Source organism: Cygnus olor, chromosome 7, assembly GCF_009769625.2.
Source record: "Cygnus olor isolate bCygOlo1 chromosome 7, bCygOlo1.pri.v2, whole genome shotgun sequence".
NCBI lineage: Eukaryota > Metazoa > Chordata > Aves > Anseriformes > Anatidae > Cygnus > Cygnus olor.
Window position 1 is genome coordinate 2139450 of NC_049175.1, and position 20467 is coordinate 2159916.

Below are 20467 nucleotides of genomic sequence, written 5' to 3' on the forward strand. Positions count from 1 at the left end.
TTAAAATTCAGGATAATGATGATTTATACAGGTTTCTGTGTAATTTGATATTCATTAGCTTAGCCAGACACATGCTGATATTAGCTCGTTAATTATGTTTCCTTTTGTTGAAAGCAGCCTTGTGAAAGCAATCTGCTCAAAGTTTTTAAACTCATTCTGCTAAATGAATATTTGGCAGCTGTTCATGTTATTGAGATGGTCACTGTGGCTTCACTTCACTCATATAGCATCAATCATACCCACCATATGACAAACAAGGGTTTCTCGTTACAAACCCATTTATGAAGGTTATGGTTGACATTAAAGAGCTATTGCATGGTAGTATGATATTGCTTTACAGTAACTTTAGAGTTAGCTATGGCTAGAAGTAGCCTCTCCCACACAACGGATACAGATTAGAAAGGGAGGAGGAAAGGAAGCAGTCTGAAATGTAATTCAGCCGGTGTTTGAAGTGCTGAGGTGCTTTCACATCTTTGGAATGAGGAAGGCAAGTTACTCAATGCTGTAAAAGTTGTGAGACATTCATGTATAAAAAGCAACATGTGTAGCCTTCTGTGGTGTTAGTGTCATGCTCTTCAGGTGTTTTTTAACACTGTGCGAAGTGGAACTGACCTGAATAATTTTAGAGAGAGATGCCAGAGAGAGCTGCATCCCAACTGGCTGTAATTTCCTGAGGAGGGAGGCCAGCCCCTGGGGAGGAACTGGCCCAGTTCTGGAGGCCTCCAGCCTTTGCATTAAGTAATTTTACAGAGGTGTCAAGGCTGTGGGGGATTGAGCAGCTTAACATTTCAAGATCACTAGAGATTTTTATCTGAAAATATTTGAGGTAAGTGCATATACTGCTTAATGAAAAGACAAGTTTAGCTTTCAGGATTGATGGCATGAAGTTATAATACTTTTGTTTCTCCTAAGAAGAAAATGCAACAAATGTACTGAGGGCTATGGCACTCAAAAGGAGTAATTGTTTCTCTTCGTGTTTGCTATAGGAGTATATATGTACCTTTCTCTCAGAGTGCTGTCTAGCCTTTCTCCTTTTCATTAGTGTCATGGACCTGCTCAGTTTCTGCTCCTCAGATCAGGGAAGGGGCGACAGCTGCCTAAATCAACGGATATTCTTCCCATCCCCCAAACCTTTTTGTGAAGTGCTATCCATGAACTCACTTTGTTCTAAGATGAATTTTAGAGCAATTCCTCTTAATAACCCAATTCCTGGCTCTACACAGCACCACCGCAAAACCAAACCATGTGTCTGACAGCAATGTCCAAACACTGCTGGAACTCTGTCAGGCTCAGTGCTGTGACCACTTCCCTGAGGATCCTGTCCCAGTGTCCGACCACCCTCTGGGTGCAGAACCTTTCCCTAACACCCAGCCTGACCGTCCCCTGTCCCAGCTCCATGCCGTTCCCTCGGGTCCTGTCGCTGTCCCCAGAGAGCAGAGCTCAGCGCCTGCTCCTCTGCTCCCCTCGTGAAGAAGCTGCAGGCTGCCATGAGGCCTCCCCTCAGTCTCCTCCTCTCTGGGTGGAACAAACCCAGGGCGCTCAGCCGCTCCTCATACGTCTTGCCCTCTAGACCCTTCACTATATTTGTAGCCCTCCTTTGGATGCTCTCTAATAGTTTTATGTCCTTTTTATATTGTGGTACCCAAAAGCACTTGATCCAGCGCCAAACTGGCGCTGGATCTCGTCAAACTTCCCCTCTAAAAGGGCAGTTTATGTTATTAAGTCCACTGGAAAATTTACTTGTTATTCTGCCTTTGCTTAGACCAAGACATGAATACGCAGTGGCTTTATGTTGCGTTGGTGGTGGGTAAATCACCCTTATTTGTCGGCTGAAGGAGCTTCGCTCATCTGTGGTTATTTTTCTTACAACAGCTCAGCTTGGTTAGCATAAAAGTTATTCTTATATCTGTCCGTTAGCACTACACCACTGTACAAGAAAGCTAGTAAAGTCTTTTTGACAAGAGCCAGTTGTGTTTCTGTAGGCAATATGCTGGTAGCTACTGTAGGTTTCAAAGAAGAACTTCAATGTGAGAAGCACATGTGATAGAACAGGTTTGCAAATCAGGAAATTGAAATGATTTCAAAACCTTTAAACGAGGTAAAAATTTTGCAGATGATAGGAATTTCTTAAGGTTCTTTTCCTGACCCTGCCAAGTGCCTGCCTTCAGTTTGTTTGTTCAGTTCAGTTTTTTCTTGAGATATGAAACAGCTGCTTTGAAAATGAAAGTAATTTGTTTTCTAATTGCCCCATATTCTTTTGACTGGATTGAAGATTGTTTCAGGGCTTCAATTCGATAAAGAATTAAGTATGTCTGGGGCTTGGACCCACTCAACTGATAGGAGAAACTTAGATGCATGCAGCAGTTTTGAGGGTTGCTGGTTTTTAGGTGTGCACATAGTGCATTTTCTTCTGTTCAACTATAGGAGTACATGCTTTATTTCAAATTTTATATAATAAAAATATGATTAAAATGATAAATATTTTTTCTTTGTTATTTCACTGTGGAAAAAAGCTGTTAGGGCTCTGTTATGAATTGCTGCATGCAGCTCCTCTAAATCCCATATCCTTTATGAGGAAGGAATAGTTGCGTGCATTTGATTTGTATGTCCGTCCTTTATTAATTCTCAAATGCCCACGAGGAAACAAGATGTAATTCTAAGTAAGCATGGGCACCAGATCTGTTGGTTCTACCTGCCATTTTCAACATAGCTATTTTGAGTAGAATCACACTTAAATGTCTGTTTGACAGCATTTTGATGAGACAAGACAAACCAATTTCCCAATCAAGTAGTGCGCAATATTTTAGGAAATGTTTTGGAACAAGTTTTGAATTCTTTTTCTTCTTCTGATTTAAATCAAATTTGCTTTGTAGAAAAAGGGGGTAAATCTCTGGATTTTGGCATTGTTTTTCATGGTGTTTCAGAAGTTTAATTTGACGTTGGGCCAGTGTGGGGAAATTTTATTTTATTTTTTTCCAAAGAAATAACAATTAGCAGTTAGAATTCTTAATATATATATATGTGTATATATATTAAATATTTTCCAGTGGCTTGTAAAGCCAGGTGTTTTTTAATATTATTGTATGTTTTTGTGTGTCTGTGTATTGTATCTAAGTGAATTAATTCCAATTCTACTATAGAATAATACTGTTACAAATTATGCAGTAGTCTGACCATAGTATTTGTTGCTTTTTTGATTCTCAAGATTTTATTAATTTTAACGTAAACCAAAAGGAAGTATCCCACTGATCATAAGTGACGGCAACATTTTTATAGAAGCACCTGAAAAAGCACTGAAGGTCTTTACGAAAACTTTTCATCCTCAGGTGCAAAACTGTTCCAGTAACTGCTTGTTGAGCAAACCTTTGTCAGCTTTTTGTCACAATACATTGTTGGGTAATAGTTTTAAAATTATTTATGGAATGGAATCCCAGCTGTACTGAAAATACCATCATTTAATATGTTGTCTGTGATTCTCATTAGCTCTTTTTGCCTAAGGGTTATGAAGAGAACAAAGGTTTGGCTGTACGTCTAAGACTGAGCACTACATAAAATTTTTGTATGAGGACTTGTTGACCTTGTGTAAAGTTATCTCTTTGAGAAGCTCTTTACATTACAGCTGTAGTTGCTACAGAAGTTGCCCAAACCTAGCAATAGGCAGCATGCCCTGGTGCAATGCATTTCTGAAATTTGGCCTCTAAATGGGTGTATTGACTTACTGCAAAGCTTACATCTAGAACAGTATAGAAATAATGGTCAATCAAGTGAATCTCCATCTATTTAAAAAGCAGAAGTTGATGTATTTTTCATAAACGTAACATGCGCCAGCTTATATGAAATATGGGAATTCTATTATTCCATGCAACATCGTACTTTCTATACTGATTGCTATTAAAAATAGTAGCCTTCAGTTAAAAATATTTCTTCTGTAACATTCACACCTTCTTTGTAACTTGCAATAGAATATGCCAGTACCTTGTAACTACGTATACTTATTTGAGTTTATAATTTTTTCCTTTCAATACCTGTTCTTTGTGTGTTACCCTCTTTATTTCGTCTTAAACTGGAACATTTATATATTATAAAAAACATTGGGCTGATCTAGTATATTCAACCTAGAACATCGCTCAAGTGACACTACCTGGTATTTTGCATCTGGTGGTGTTCTTGGAAAAGGTAGACTCGAGCAACAGCAAGTTATGGTTGCTGTCTGCTTGTGTGAATGGCTGACTCAGCAGCATGGGGATAGTCTGACTTAAAGGATAAGACAAAATCCTACTATTACCCTTCTCCTCAGGGACAGCTGCCCTTCTCCATCAAGAAGACAGCCATTCAGCTAGAAATTTACCACAATCACTTTACTAGTTTAAATTTCAGGTGGGACTAGAATTGATGGTGTTGAGGGCAGAGGCTCAGAGCCTTGAATCTTTATGTTTAAGTGAGTTAAGCAAAACTGCTGGCTCTGAAGAAGTCTCTGCGTTTCTTTTTAACAGCTAGACAATAGGATAAATGAGGAAGGAAAAATGCAGTCACTATTTGGAGGTGGGAAAAGACATTTAAAATCTTTTAATGATGAGAAACTGGATTCTAAATTATTCAGTCTTGTTGAATCTTATCTGTGTGTTTGTGTTACTATGTGATTGGCTTAAAAATAAGAAGCAGTAAACATATAGTTTCCGTAGTAAGTAAAGCTGTTGAAAAGAGCCTTAAATCTAAGGCTTAATCTACTATCTTGTAGAGATTAGATATCAATATATGTAGTAAACTGAAGTTGCACCTTTTTGTATTTAAGGAAAAACAAGTTCACTGAGATTAAAAGAAATAAGGCAAAACCAACTGGCACTTTCTATTAAGTGCGTGTCTCATGACAGATACTGATGCTCCTGTTTATATTCTTTCAGAAACCATACCCCCTCAACTGGGTAGCCCACAGCTCTACAGAATCTTCCTTCAGTGTGTGTTCATTCGCACAAGAGATCAGTGGAACTTTCCTAATGCTATAATAATGTTCTTTGAGATATGTCTGTCTTTGAGATGCTGAGTATTCTTCACATTTTAAAATCGTCTAATTTGTTTTGCTTGTAAAACATTAAAAATGTTAGTGCAATGGAAGAATATCAGCAGAATACTAACATATTTATATTTTATTTTATTTTTAATGTAGTAGTAAGTTCTAGTATTTTACCAGACTACTGCAGGAACACATTCTCATTTCAGTTTCTTCCCCAGCAGGTGTTTTACCTGGAAAACAGAAAGGGGAACGAGTCAACAGAAGGAAACAAACAAGTTGTCATTCACTTTAACTGATTTTGTTGTTGTTGTAGTGATGCGTTTAGAAAGCTGTGGGAAGTTTCAAAGAGAGTGTTAGGGTAACTGGAGCTCCTGCTTGCACTGGATTGTTAGTTTTGTATTCTCGAAAATGTAATGTTTTTGAAGTAGTTCATGGCTTTTGTGTAAGCAGAAATGTAGAATAGTACCTTTTTTTTCTTCTTTTATTTTTTTTTGATGGAAGGAAGAGGATATTTATTGTTTAGAGCGCTACTGTGACCTGGAGTTATAGGCCATTGTGAAATTTGGGAGATTTCTGGTGGTGAGAAGATATCATCATTTTTCATCAGCATGTTGAAAGTACATTTTTTTCTGTCACCATCTTGCTGGTAGATGTGTGAATTTAATCTCTAAAAGAAGTGGCAGGAACTAAAAGGACATTAGTCTTTGTAATTCCAACTTGTTTACTCCACCTTTAGAGCATCACCACTGATGAAAAGGTTGCAGTCTTATAAACACAGGTCTTTCTAGCACTCTGAGGGATGGCTGCTATTCATTGCCTTTAATCTGAAAATGGGTTAAAATCACTATATGTGGAGTGTAAATGGATGGGCATCTAATGACCCGACGCCAGCTAGTCCCTATTATTTTCTAGTCTGTTTATGAGTGCATATATGTAAGATAACATGAGAGAGAAAAAAGTAAAAGCAGGTATTTGGTCATGGTGTCTGTGAGAGTATTTATCTATAATGTACTCAACTTCAGTACCCTTCCCAGCAGAGAGGTTTTAGAAACAGTATCTGTATCTCACCCCACAATTTACCAGGGAAGATATGTTTGATTCTGTAAGTGATGGGCATATTGTCCGGCATACAATCCAGCTGAAGTATCCTCACAGTGAAGGTCTGAAACAACCAATTGTATGCAGTTGAATTAAACGAACTCAAAAGAAGACAAAAGTGGCAGGCATCAAGCTTTTGCATTGCTTTCACTGAAGCTGGATGCCTAAATGTTGGTGACCTTGAAAAACTTTTTTTTTTGTTGATGACTTTCTCAGTTACTAGCTTCAAATAGGAGTTGAAATTCAGAATATTTCTAAATGCCAAATTTAATGTAAGTTCTGGTAGTTTTTATGTCACTGTGGAGCTATTTCATGCTCCACTATCAGTGGAACCTCTCTTATTGTTTATTTTTCTTCAGAGTAAGGATTCTGTAGATAATCAAGCAAGCAAATCTCCCTTTCTCAACTCCCCAGCTCTGTCTGGATGCCTTCAGTTTGTAGGTGGTGAATAGTGATGACTGTTCTTGTACTATGTCCAGACAGTATGAAATGGGTAGGAGTGGCGATGAAATTGGTATTATAGTTGCTTCTTGGTTGAAAATAATTAAAGTACAGAGTGTCATTAATGTCCACTTCATCCTGGTTTATATTTTTCTCTTCAAATTTCTCCAAGTAGTAGTACAGCATCAAACTTAAAAGAGGACCTTTCACAGTACAGGACAATAGTTTCTTTAGCATCTTTTACGTAGAGATTAGCTTGCTCAGAGGCTCAGAAAATATGGTGTAAGGCAGTGATTCATGTTTGAGCAGAGGGGAGGACATGCTGAAATAAAAACCAAGAAGTGAAAATTTAATAATATAAAAATGTGCAGCGAGCAGTTGTGGAACAGAAGAGATGAAAGAAACAAAAGGAATAATGAAAGAAGCAGTTGTAGTGGAAAGCTGTCATGGATGGTAAAGGTCAGGGTCAGGTCCTAGATGAAAACTGTATTAGAGAAAGCAAGTCAAAAAACCCTTTATGCTGAATTGCAAATTTGAAAACATCCATAGCTCACTAAAGACGTTTAAAGAAGGCACAGTATCTTTAATGTGTTGCTCGTGTCAGAACCACTTTTTTTTTTTCAATATGACATTAAATAAGAATGTTTTAGTGACATTAAATGAATGCAACTCTTGACGTACCTCAGGATGACTTTTGCTGTTTTTTTTAAAAAAATATATATATATTCACACGTTTCCTATTTTTCTTATTGTGTTAGTTGTCTTTTTAAACAAAGCAAAACTTAACGTGAAATGAGTTAACATATCTGTTTATCTGAAAGTTCTTCATACATTTCAGAAAATTTTCCTTTGGAAGGAAAGAAGGGGCGGAGGGATTTGGGCAGAGTAGCTCAGTGATATCTGATAGAATTGGGTGCAAACTCATACCCTGCGTGCTTTGCAGCGGTCATGTTTCCCCTGAATAGCATAACCAAAATCAATGATGTATTAATCCATAGCAGCACTGAGCTAATACGATCATCTTGCAGGTAATGTATTACTTGATTGCGACTGGTAACGTAAGAGAAAGAAGTTTGGAGGCCTCTAATAATCATGATAGAGAACTTGGAAATAGAAATTCAAATGTGTATGGTTCAGAATGGGAAGAATTGCTGTTCAGGGAAATGTGATTAGGAGAATGAACATTTTTAAATCAAGTTGATGTAGGATAGCACAAAGAATAATTTTTACCCGCTTTCTTGCAATGCTGCTGTAGTATGGGAAAACCATTCAGAATAAGATCATCTTAAATAGATCTACCAAAGATAAGTCATGATAATCCATAATCAGATTAGCATTTCTAGATGAGCAGCTCTTTTTTGTTCACTGCTTTTGTTGGGGATTACCAGATATTGTTTCATTGTAAGGCATCTGTGTTGAAGCTATTGACTGAACAGCTGTTGCTGGCTTCATTCAGTGGTGGCTCCTCACTTTATATGCCTTCCAGAGGTCTGAAGTGTTATACTTTGCCTTTTACCATGCATTTAAAAAAATAGCGCGGTGAGTGTGACATTTAACCTGAGGGTGATAGCTTAGGTGTACTAAACAACAGACTTACCTTTCTTGTTGTGGTCAAAACAGTAACTTCTCTGAGACACCTTTAGCTACATAAACTGTTTGCAATACTTACAGTAGGTTTCAATTGTATTGAATTGCCAAAGATGTATGATGATAACAAGGGTAACTGAGTGATCCTTGTGAAAGCATTGCTTCTCACTGACTGTTGCCTTTCCTCTTGCTACAAAGAGGAGCCCAGTTATGAATTGGCGAGACAAGGATTTAAAATCTCTGAGCTACCATGGTGTTAGGAAAAAAAAAAAAAAGCCATTCAAAAATTTGCCTTTCACATGCATCTGCATTTTCTCAGCATTTTGGCAGCTTGATGAACTTGACATTTATAACTGTCTATTTATATTGATTTATCTTCATGTACATAAGAATGCAAGCCTTTGTGTATAAACCACTGCATGGAGAGCACAGTGGTGCTTATTGCTGGACATGTCTCCTGATTATTGAGCCATTTCATCTGCCCTTCTAGCCAGGTGCAGGGGAGAGAGACTAATTCTTACCTTGGTTTTTAAGCGTGCCTGTCTGAAATTGGTTGAGTCTTACATGAAAGATATTCCTCAAGAGTATGTTATTCCTGTAGGGATTTTTTTAGTCCACCGAGAGAGACTCATTGTGGCATAGGACCAAGATGTAGGCCAAGTGGAAATACAGCAAAGTGATTTAATAGAAAAGGTAATTCCTATTCAAACTGGATGGTCCCTTATTCATTTCCTCGGATTATCATCAAATTTATGTCACCAGCAAAGGAGCTTTATTGAGTTTCACAGATATATTCCTTTTGCTTTCATTGTCATTAGTTGGCACACTGACATTTTCATATGTGTCTCAGCTAATGCCTCAAAATTACTCCATCTACAAATGTAACAATTGAACAGATAATTTTAATAAGATTCAGCTTGACTTCAGACTGCACTCCTTCCTTTCTTTATAGAATGCAAATTGTAACCTGTTTTTAAAGCCGTGCAATGCAGTGAACTTTAATGGGATTTGACAACATCATATTAAGCACAACAACTACGCATAATGTACCGAAAAATTGGACGTGAAATTGGAAACATAGCTGAGAACAAAGTAAATTTACATGGTTTGGTAGTTTGAATGTCTGATATCATATTCTCTCATGCAAGCTCCATAAAAAGCAAGGGATTTAACAATGGATATCAGCAGAAAGTGCTTTTAAAGTTAAAGCTGATGGATGGCTTGTCAAAAAAAATAATTGCATTGGTTGGAAAGTCGGGATGCGTGCTGAGGGGGAGAGAACAGGATATACAGAGAGGATGATGGGAAGTGACAGTGGTCTGTCAAGAAGCAGTGGCTGCCCAGAGAAGTGTGAAGCCAGAGCTATAAGGTGGCAGAGTAGAACAGGCTGTCAGAGCGGGAAAGTGGCTTTAATACCCTGAAAAGCAAAGGAATCCGCCTGTCAGCCTTGCTCAGCCGTGCTGAAAGAGGAAAAGAACATGGCATAAAGTTAGAGACATTAAATGGGAAAAAAAGAGAGGCCAACGAAAGCCGGTGAGGAGGGGTGGTGAGCTGTTATGTTTTTAAATAGACAAATGACACATTTCTAGGTGCAGCAAAAAAGCAAACTGTCTAAGAAATTTAGAACTGATTAGAGGCTTTTTTTTGAAAAAGAAATACAAGATGATCAGCATCTATTTCTGGCATTTTAAAATGCACCACATAGCCCTGTGACTTTCCCTTCACTTCCATCTTGTGTAACTGTACTGGCCCATCACAGCTCTGAAACGCAGAAATGGTTTTGTTATGGAAGCAGCTTATCTTTATTTGTCCCTGTAAGCATTTGAAGAACTTGGTGCTTGAGCCAAAATTAATCATTTCAGAGGTCTCTTTTTAGCCATTCGTAAGGTATTTGCTTGTAACCTAACCAAAGAGTTTTTTATTTTTTATTTTTAAATTGAGATTAATTTGGCTATGCATCGTTAGCATTTATACCTAGTATTATTGAAGTGCTACACAAACAGCAGCACCTATTGATTTAGAAGTTTTCCCACAAATGCTGGAAAATTTGTTTTAGATTGTAGAGAAAAATTGAGTAACTGTTGCTACAACTTTTTTTATACAAAATTAGTATCTTTTCAAATGCAATTCCTAGTAATCATGTTACAAATATTTTAAGATGAAATTAAAAAAAAACAAACACAAACAAAAGCATTAAAAACATTATATAGTATATATATGATGTATATTTGGGTAAGGGTGAGATATTAAAAGGTACTGCTCTGCTGTATAAGAAATGCATTAGAAACAGTCTATACTAAACTATTGCCTTAACTTTTCTGAAGAAATATTGTCCACTAGATAAATGCAATTAAAAGCAAGTGCACAGACATTCAGAAAATGGACTGTACATGTTAAGTTCTGGAATACATCTAGATCTTGAAACACACTGTTTACAATGAAAGCTGCAAGTAAATATTGTTAGGTAGATTTCAGCATGTCTTAGGATTTGACTCAGTTTATAATTGTGTTAGAAGTTATTAAACACAATCAAATTTCTGGATGTTGTTTCACAGAGCTTGTTCTGAATGCTGCTGAGGCTGTGTTTGAAATGAAATGCAAGTTAGCAGTTTTCACATGCAAAAGGAAACAAAGGTCACAGTTTTTGATTATAAGCACTTCTAGATTTTGGCTTATGTCTCATTTACAGTGACAAGCTAATTCAAATAAGGACGTATTAATGCTTCAGCCCATACATATTTTCATATTTTATTTCTCTCGCAGTGTGTTGAATGAGAGAATTCATTTTCCATGTACAAATGCATATCATCTAATTAATAGAAAACAATTATGTCGTAATTGTAAGACAGAGGCTAAAAATCCATATAATTGGTTGTTCTTACAGGGTGCTGACTCCTTCTGTTAGTTTGAATATCACATGTCTGAAAATGTATTACATCCTGAAGTAGAAGGCCACTAGTTTAAGAAAAAGCTGATGCACGCTTTGGTACAAGTTCTTTGTTGAAATAATAGTAGGTAGACTATTGAGAATATATTTGCACAAAGAAAAAAATCTAGAGTGTTGCTAGGAATTTTAAGCCTATTTGAAACAAAAATATGTATATTGAAAGATAACATTGTATACATTTGAAAATCAGCATGCTCATTATCTTTGGCAACATATTTAACATAGAACGTCTATGTTTTGGAATTGGGTGATGGCCCCAACTCTTAAGGTTCTTAATGCTGAACCTAAGGGGAGCATGTTGTTTTTTTATGGGTGCAATTTAAAATTACATAATGAAAAAAAAAAATATGAATCTTCACTTCTCCCTTCTTACATTAGTACCTAACGTAAAGTTGCAAAACTAAATAAATTAGGAAATTACAGCAACCCATGCCTTTTATGTCTGGATATTTTGTGAGATTCTAAATAGGAGATGATCTTACCTTTTCTTTATCCAGGCAATTTTTTATACCATTTTTTGCTGGTGCATGTGAATACATTACAATATGTATCGACTAAGCAAATGCAGGCATGAAAAAGCTCTCTACCTGGGCAAAATGAAAAAACAAACAAGATTCCAGCAGACTCTGAATAACAGCATTTGCCTGCCAAATAAGGTACTTGTTTTCTGCCCTTCTTTAAGCATTAGAAGTCCTAACTAGGAATGAAAAAAATGTGATAAAATGTGCCATATTTGTAAGACATAAAACAGCGATGTTAGAGATAGAACTGCGAACCTCTGCTTGCTTTTCCTTACTCCTTATAGATTCAAAAAACCTGTACTGTTATTTGGAATATAGTGTTTTGTGTATTTAATAGCTCTTTTGGTTTGCAAATAACACCTCTTTGTGTCACTGCGTGGTTCCAGAAGGGTCACTGGATTTTTACAGTTTAAAGAGATTGCTGCTGTTATCTGTAAATCTATTGCTTGGACAAGAATGGGATTGCATGATATGATTTAAAACAGTATCGCCTGTATTTTATCATTTTCACAAGGAAATGACCCCTTACCTTGTACAGATTAAATAAATAAATAAAACTTCTACTACAGAAAGCAGTAAACCTTCTGCCTTTGTTACCTCAGGAGTATCTGAATAAAATGTCTTATTAAGCAAGATATAAGAGCAATGAAGAGAAGTGTAAATCATATTAGTTGACATCTCAAGCTTGGAGCACCATATGTAGTGCTAGTAGTTATCTGTTTAGTAAAGTGGATTTAATGAGAAATACAAATGCAGGTATTTAGATGGCTGCATTTTGGTAACTTAGATACCGGCTTCAAAAATTGGGTAATAATGCAGTATCACAGTGTTGTAAAGTACACGGGGAAATGTTGAAATCACTTTTTCCTGTCTGTAGCAAGGGAGCACATAAAAATATGGCAGGTCTTAGAGAAGAGGAGCAAATACTGGAATAGCTTTTGTAGCTCCAAACCCAAAAGGGATTGGGGTTAACTCATCACATTGGTCATACATGGAGATTGCATACATATTTAATTAGCATGTCCCAAGGTATTCAGTCACTGCTATGTGCTCACCTAAAAGGCTTGAATGCCAAAATCAGTGGTTAGGCTGAACTCTGAGAGGCCTTGATATACATTATTTTGTAGAAATGTTGCATGTTTGTTATCTCGTGTAAGAATCCTGCTTATTTATAGGCAAATTTATTTTTTCCTTGTAAATTCCATTGACAGTGTAAAACTTGTTCCTTGGGATGTGTATCTTCTAGCCTGCTGGGAATCAATTTTCCAGACAGAACTGATGTTGGACCAAGATTAGTATTGAAAATGTCCGAAGCCTCCATTGGTCTGGCTTTCCTGCTGATGTACCCACCCAAAATCTTTGTATGACTTGCATTTTCCAACATTATATTGATGAATTTCTGTAATAATCTGTGGGATGTGTAGTTGCTTACAAATAAGAAGTAGATAATTTCTTGTTTGAATGACTCCATGTCAAATTATAACATGTGACACAGCAAGCAATTTAAACCACATACCTCAAAGACCCCGCCTCTCATATCTCACTTCCTAAGTCTATGTGTACTTTATGTTCTTTTCCTGAACCAAGTATACTAGTGGTGTCCAGGTGTTGTTGGGATTGGCCAAGTGTATTAGTCTTCCTGAAGAAAACATGAGAAAAAAACAAACAAACAGTAACATGAAACCTCATTTGTACGTCTTTTTGGCTTTGGTAGGGAGCCAGAAACTATATAGAAAACCCATATTCATGGTGATCTAGTAGGCAGCAGGATTTTGAAGGCTTTCCAGCAGACTTCCTTTTGGAAAGATCTTGGAAGAGAGTAGTTGCGTACTTTGCCTGACTTCAGGTTTTCACATTTTAGAAAGAAAGGATGGGAGGAGATGGCACTAAACTGTCTGTCTGTATCTGGGGTAAAGGATCAGGTTAACAGAAGTATGGAATGTTAATGGCAGGAGGTCTGCATGATGCTTGAACCTGGGTCTGTTGTCCTTGCAGCCTCAGGATCTCCAGACAGTAAGCACTCCTCCTGCTAATTATTACTGTTCAGGATTTTAGTCAAACTTATGGATCTGACCTCACATGAAGTGTTTTATCACATTGTGAAGTAGCAGTAGTAGGAGCTTGCTTCTTTTCTTTTTACTTTCTGAGAGAAATTACCTTTGCATGATGGTGCAATGTTCTCTTTTCCCGTTTGAGTTATTTAATGGGAAGTAGCTAGACTTACACATGACATGGGGTAATGTTTTTATAATAGAAGGAGCTTGGGATCAGTTTGTTGTAGTGAAGGGTGGTTTTTAGACCTTGGTGTAGTTATTTCTTTTTGTGCCCCTAAAAATCTGGGGGTGGGGATGCCCGATGGATACATGTTAGCTATTGACTCATCTCTAATCTGAGACAAGAAACAATAGAAAGAATCTGTTGCTTTTGTGGGTGGCTTTAATAAACTTCAGGCATTTTTTTTAACCTAATACCCAGCAGTGACAAAGGCAACTTAATAACATTGTTTGTAGGCCTGTTTGAAATATTAGTAGAGGGGATCGAAGCTGTGTGAATTTGTTCAACCAAACGTGACTGTAGCCGCATAAATAACAGATACTAACTTCCTTTTCTTTATTGAACAAGTCATGTCCTGAAGGCTTCTGTAAGTCACTATGAACCGATATTCTGCGTAGAAACTGGTTTTATTGTAATATAACTTTATATGACTTAAACCTTGTCAAAAAGGTCATGCAATCCATTCGTATTTTTGTTCCATTTTTTTTTTTAAACAGAAGTGAATTTTTTTAAGAGTCCTTTTGTAACAGAACTGAATTTGCTATGCTAGATGCTTCTCCCACTTTTAGTATCTCTTTATTCGTAATACAGCAAAATGTTTTCTCAGGATAAGCATGTGCTCTCCTCTTTTTCCCCACTGGGAGCATTGTGTCCCCCCTCTTTCCCCCCTCCAAAAAAAAATTTCATGTTTCCTTCAAGCAAGTGAGGACCCTAAAGATACAAGGGCATTGAAAAATAGAAAACTGGTCAAGATGGATGGCAAAAAACACCACGCATAAATAAAGTACCCCCTTTCTCCCGTTCTCCCCCCTCCCAAAATGAACAATGATTGTGTGGTTGAAGACCTGTCTGAATAAGTGTGTCAGGTACTGATTGGAAGAATGATAAATGGAGTGACCTAACAAAGGATTGACTTCTCCAAAAGACAGGCCTTTTTTAATGGATGGAAAGGGAGGAAGCCTCATTTAGAAGGGAAAGGCTGTTGGCAGTGCAGATATGACAAAGGGGAAGTCGACAACCATTGATTTACGTTCGGGAATGACAGTTGAAAAATTCAACAATAATCATGACAAATGAGAAGCGATGCAGTCAGAGGAAAAAATGCCGATACGTTAAGCCTGAGAAGAAATGCCAAGGTCACAAAGAAAGGTTCCCAAACTTCTGCTTTTGACAACCTTAATGGAAATATTGGAAAAGATGGGGTACAGGTTAAAAGGTATGGTTTGGAATGAGGAATTGTAGGCGATGCTAATTAGAGTTTGTTCTTTAAAAGGAGGTTGTGTGTGTTGCCTACGGTAGTGTTGAGGCGAACTGACCATTAACAGACTTATCCTCCAGAGTATCATTTTTTTCTCGATGAACTGCTGAAATAAATTAATAGCAACAGGCAAACAAGCATGCTCATTTTAAAATATGTTGCTGTTCACTGAATGAAGCAAATCTGTAGTTTTTACCCAGGTCTTATGCATACTATATAACTTATTTACTGTGATACTTCAAATTATTTTTTAAAACAAGATTGCAGAAGATTTAGGCTGTTGGATCAGATCTGAACAAACCAGTCTGGCATCTGGAAGCTCTTATTTTAATAAATGCAAATCTAAACACAGTAGCATAATCTTACATTGAAGAGGTTTTTAAATAAAGGGTCCTGTTTATTTTTTTTATTTCACTTTGTTGAAGCAATGTTTATGGAATGGGCAGACCATGTGTATAAAATATTTTTTTTTTTTTTGTAGAACATTAGGTTTACCTTACATTATTAAGTAATTTACAAACCTGGAATATGCAGATAGTCACTAGTGTGATGAAATGTGCAGGTCTCTGTTTACTTGGAAATCTTAGAAAATAATGCTGGTGCAAGAAACATGCCTGCCTACTGTGTCCTAGGAAGGCAGTGAATGTCAAAAAGCTGTTTAATTTGTGTGATATTAAGTGATATGAATTGCTTTCACATGTCTTAATTTGCAAATATTCCATGCTATTGATTTAAAAAAAAAATAGATTTAATCCTCCCCAGCAAAACTACTTTTAGATTGGGATAAAAAGGGAAATTTCTTAATTAGAAGGAATGATTGGCTTTATAATAGCTCATTATCATAGTAGCTCTTTCAAACTAAACTCATTTCAAACTCCTGATTTGTAAAGGGTTAAGCCTTCATACAGAAGTACTAATTTAGCATGCAGTGGTCATTTTAATCTTACATGTGCTGAAGAAGGTTATACATTTAAAAACAAATTTGAAATACAGCCTGGGCAAATAATAAATAAGATGGGGAGTGGAGGGAGGAGTGGGGGGGGGGGGGCCGGGAGATGAACAAAAAAGCCTCAAAAGATTATAAATTGCTAAGATCTGTTATTTGAGGTAAACCCAGTTCTATAATGGGGTTTTACTAGTCCACTTATACCTGGAGCTGCGAAGTGGAATATAAGGAAACCAGCCTCTTTAGATTAAACATTTTCTAATCAGCTTTATCACTCATCTGAATTTATCTTATTTGAGGAAAATGCCAATATATTAGCGAGCATATATGATACACAAGGTGACCCTACCAACTTAATGACATAATACATTATCCTTAATGAAGTCAATATCTTGTCTTTTAGCTGTCTGTCTATTGGGGCGATTAATTGCAGTGTCATTAAAGTTAGCTCTCTTTTCATTTGAGCTTGACAAGTCGCATAAAACTAATGTTCTTAGTTATCAGCCACTGGAATAGGATGGAGGATGGAGGAAATTGTAGGACAAATAAGGGGGTACTGCAACAGCTAACTTGAAGGAATTTTTCCAATGACTGTTTTCCAAGCTTTCTATTGCCAACTCTGCACGAATAGTTAAAATGTTTGAAACAGAATTATCTGGTTTGGGGTTTTGCTTCTGTGTATTGAGCTTGAATGAGATCGTAATGAACAGCAAACTATCGGAAGCCACTGTGTTATTAAGACATCAGGACTGAAAAATTTACAGAAATAGCCCCATGAGTAAAGTTAAATGAGATTACCTATCTGAAGTTAATGCAATAAACAGCATAAAAATATGTATTTTTCTCTTACTGTAGAACTTCTCATTTATCAGAGTATGAAAGAAATATACAGCAATTTAGGAAACGAGTTTATGTGAAATAATGGGTTTGCATCTTTGATAAGCAAGACTCGGTCACTAGTGATGATAGCAATGAAGCTCTGGTGCCCAGTGCTAATTGTAGCACAAAAGCATCACTCCCTGCCTTCCCCCTACCTCTGAAACTACAAGACACGATGGCTGTAATTTACAGTGTGTTATCTTTGTCTATAGCGGCAAGATGATATGAAGTAAATCAAGGTACGAGTAATGAAAGACTGAAAATTTATTCCTTGGAGCACACTTTAAAGTGTAGTATCTGTTATAGTGGCACTGCCTGAAGACCCTGAAATGAGACTTGGATGAAGGGCAATAAAGAAGCATAGAGGCTCATGTTAATGTTGTTTGTCTGAGGTTAGTAATTGGGTTCCACTGATGAGTTGTGTGAAGACAAAGTGAGAATCCTAGCAAGTATTGTAAATCTTACATTGTTGGAACAAGAAGCAATCCTAACAAATATTGATCCTTCCTGTGCCCAGAGGCGAGGAAGAAAGCAGCATGCTGCTGAGCCAGTGTTGTTTCAATAGCACCAATTACCTTAGTGAGGCTAGTGCTCTGCATGAAATCCCACCAGGCTCACAAATTGTGAATTATCAATGATTAGGCTTTTTAGATATATCCCCTAAAATCATGCCAGGTTAGCTTTCTGTATCAATTCTCCTTTCAGCCCCCAAAATGTGTTTCTCAAGCCTTTATTTTCAGCTTTTAAAATGCTCTGGATATGTTTCCAGTATGTCTTATGCACTTAATCGTTTCCCTCTCATATACAATCCCTCCCCCAGGGCCACCCCCCAAAAAAGAGAAGGGGCGGATCTTCCAGCATGTGAAAATATTCTTGGCAAAGTTTAGTGAAGGTTTGTTTAACTTGTATTTTTTTTTGTTTCTGATTTACATTAACTACTTGAAAATACATTGAGACAGGTTTAAAGGCTTATTTTAAGAAAAACTCACTTTCTGCACCTGAAACTTCTGTGTACTTTTGATTCTCAATTCAAATTCCTCCTAGAGAAAACTCTCAATCATTATTAAGCAATTTATAAAATTACAGTGTGCTAAAAAAAAATTGATGTTTGACTCTAAATTCATATGTAGTTAAATGCCTCTGCTTCCTCACTTGCTTTCTGTCTCATCTCATTTGGGGTTATCTGTCCATACAGAGTGAGGCTGATAAAATGCTGTATGAAGGACAGAATTCTGGTGGCACGGGAGGTGCCAATACCAGTCTGGAGGTTCAAACCTGGGATGGAGCATTGTGACATGGCCCTGTCCTGGAGAGCCTGCAGGCACTGGGGCAGAGAGAGGAAGAGTCTGAGGTTGGCAGCAGGCACAGGACAAGATGCTTCTCCTGCCATTTTCTAGTTTTGTGCTCTATCTACTGGATCATGCTTATGTCTTATAGGGTACTTGTGATTATTGATGATTTTAGAAGCTTTACAGAAGACATACTGAGAGTCTCATCTACACCGAGTGAAGGAAGGCTTATTAAAGTAGCACACTAAAATATATAATTGATGCTGCTTTGTTACATGTTGGACAGACTGGGAGGTTAGCTCCTAAGCCAGCCTATTCTCTGGGGGGATACACTGCAGTGTGACAGACCTCCTGGCAGAACCTCTCCTCAGAAAGGACTCATCTGTTTTGTGCAGAGGAGTAGCCTACCTCTGCACTACTTCACCTTTTTCTCCACTTCTGCCAATTTTACTTATACCTTCTCCCACATTACCTTTCCTGTTTTTCTTATACTTATGAGTTTTCATCGTGTTTTTGCTGTGACATGGTGGGTGATTCAGTTAGTAGGGCAGCCACTTGTGCCTGGTCTCTTATGCTGTGCCAGCTGAAAGTACACAAAGGGATAGCAGGAAAGGGTTAAAAATTTGGATTTTTTTTTTTTTTTGATTCCTTTGTAGGTAGCATACAGTCACTGCTCCAGTCTGGGAACCACTAAAGTGGAGCTTGCTAGGCTGGGGTGCGTGCTGCAGGCAGGTGTGTGTACTGGGGAATGCCACTTGGACTGGATGTGAGGGTTCCCAGTACCCGGTATTTGGTTTTGAAAGGTCCTGTAAATCTTCTGACATCAGCCTGCCTGAAATTTCCATGCAGCATTAGAAGGTGTTGTCATTGAAGGCTTTGTGTTTGAAGGAATTTTCCAGCAGAAGACAAGAACCAGCACCTGCTGTTTGGATGCACAATTCTTTTCCAACTGATCACAAAACAGCAGCAGTTCCAGTGATTTAAAGTAATGGCTTGATAACTTTAAGAATCTGTATAAATGCTATCATATCTGCACCAATAGCATAATGAGAAATTAATGTCTTTATTGTATATAATCATAATGTAAAAATGCTGAGCATTATTGCTGAAATGGAGCTGCAAAGCTGGTGGCCTGTATATGCAATACTTAATACTGTTTAGCATATGCTGCTACGGTACATATACAACCAAACCCTTCTTCCTATGTTGAAAACATCCTGATTGCTAGTGCAGAAAGCACCAATCTATTTTTGGTGGGACCACACAGAACATCATTGAAACCACATTTTTCCTGAGTCTCAGCTGTTGGAAGGAATTCTGCACTGCCTATAATGTCATTAAATATATTCTTATACCACAGTAAATAAACTGGGGCCTTGAGAAAAGAAGGTGGCTGTAATGATGCCGCTATAGTGTCACTATAGTGATGAAGGTGTATATAGTGATGGCCAAATTTTTACTATGATGTAGTTAACCAGTGTAACAAGACTCTTAATGAGAAAAACAATGAAAGTAAAAACCTATCGTCAAAATTTGGGAGAGGTGTGTGTGTGTGTTGTTTTGCTTTTTCTCTTCAACTGTATACATCTGCCATTCTTAAGTAATATAATTTTTCCAAAAGAAAACATTATTTTTTTTAAAAAAATGTGGCTTGCCATATGGTAAATTAAACTACAGAACTACAGGTTAGGAGCTGATTGACAGTGGGCTATAACATTAAAGCCAGAGGCTAAGGTAATTTGCCTTTTTTGCTGGAGTCCATGTTTACGTTTTAGTCAACAATGCTTTTTCTTTGTGAGTGTTGTTCTCTGAGTCAACTTCACAGCTTTGATTTCTCCCCCCACCCCCCATGGCTGATATAATTTTAATTGCATATATTAAGATGTATGACATTTTTGATCCTCCAAGTCTAACATTCCAACAGCAGTTCGGTACCATCTCCCTCAATAACTTCAATTCTCTTTTTAAAGAATAACAAAAATAATTGTGACGACAAATGCTTTTGTAATCTCTGTCTTAATGTGCTTTTAGAGTTTCATGATAGGATATTTTTTCCTTCTTCTATTAAGCTGAAGTTTGTGAGTGTCTTTTGCTTTAGAACTTGCCATGTTTACTTACCACTTCATTGTCTGAGTGCCACAAAAATGTACTTGAGATTCGGTGCTACAGGCTGTTCAAACTCTTTAATTAGCATAGAACATAGCAGGTTATTTCTT

At 37.2% G+C, this 20467-nt stretch overlaps 1 protein-coding gene and 1 long non-coding RNA gene across 6 annotated transcripts in view; both read left to right on the forward strand.

The window, feature by feature from the left end:
* The window catches only part of LRMDA (leucine rich melanocyte differentiation associated), a 691516-nt gene that overhangs the window by 296475 nt on the left and 374574 nt on the right, over positions 1-20467 (forward strand). The window lies entirely within an intron of this gene.
* On the forward strand, positions 449-19799 carry LOC121073587. The gene is made up of 3 exons (XR_005821824.1): positions 449-459; positions 18400-18487; positions 18908-19799. It is a non-coding gene; the product is annotated as an uncharacterized LOC121073587 (long non-coding RNA).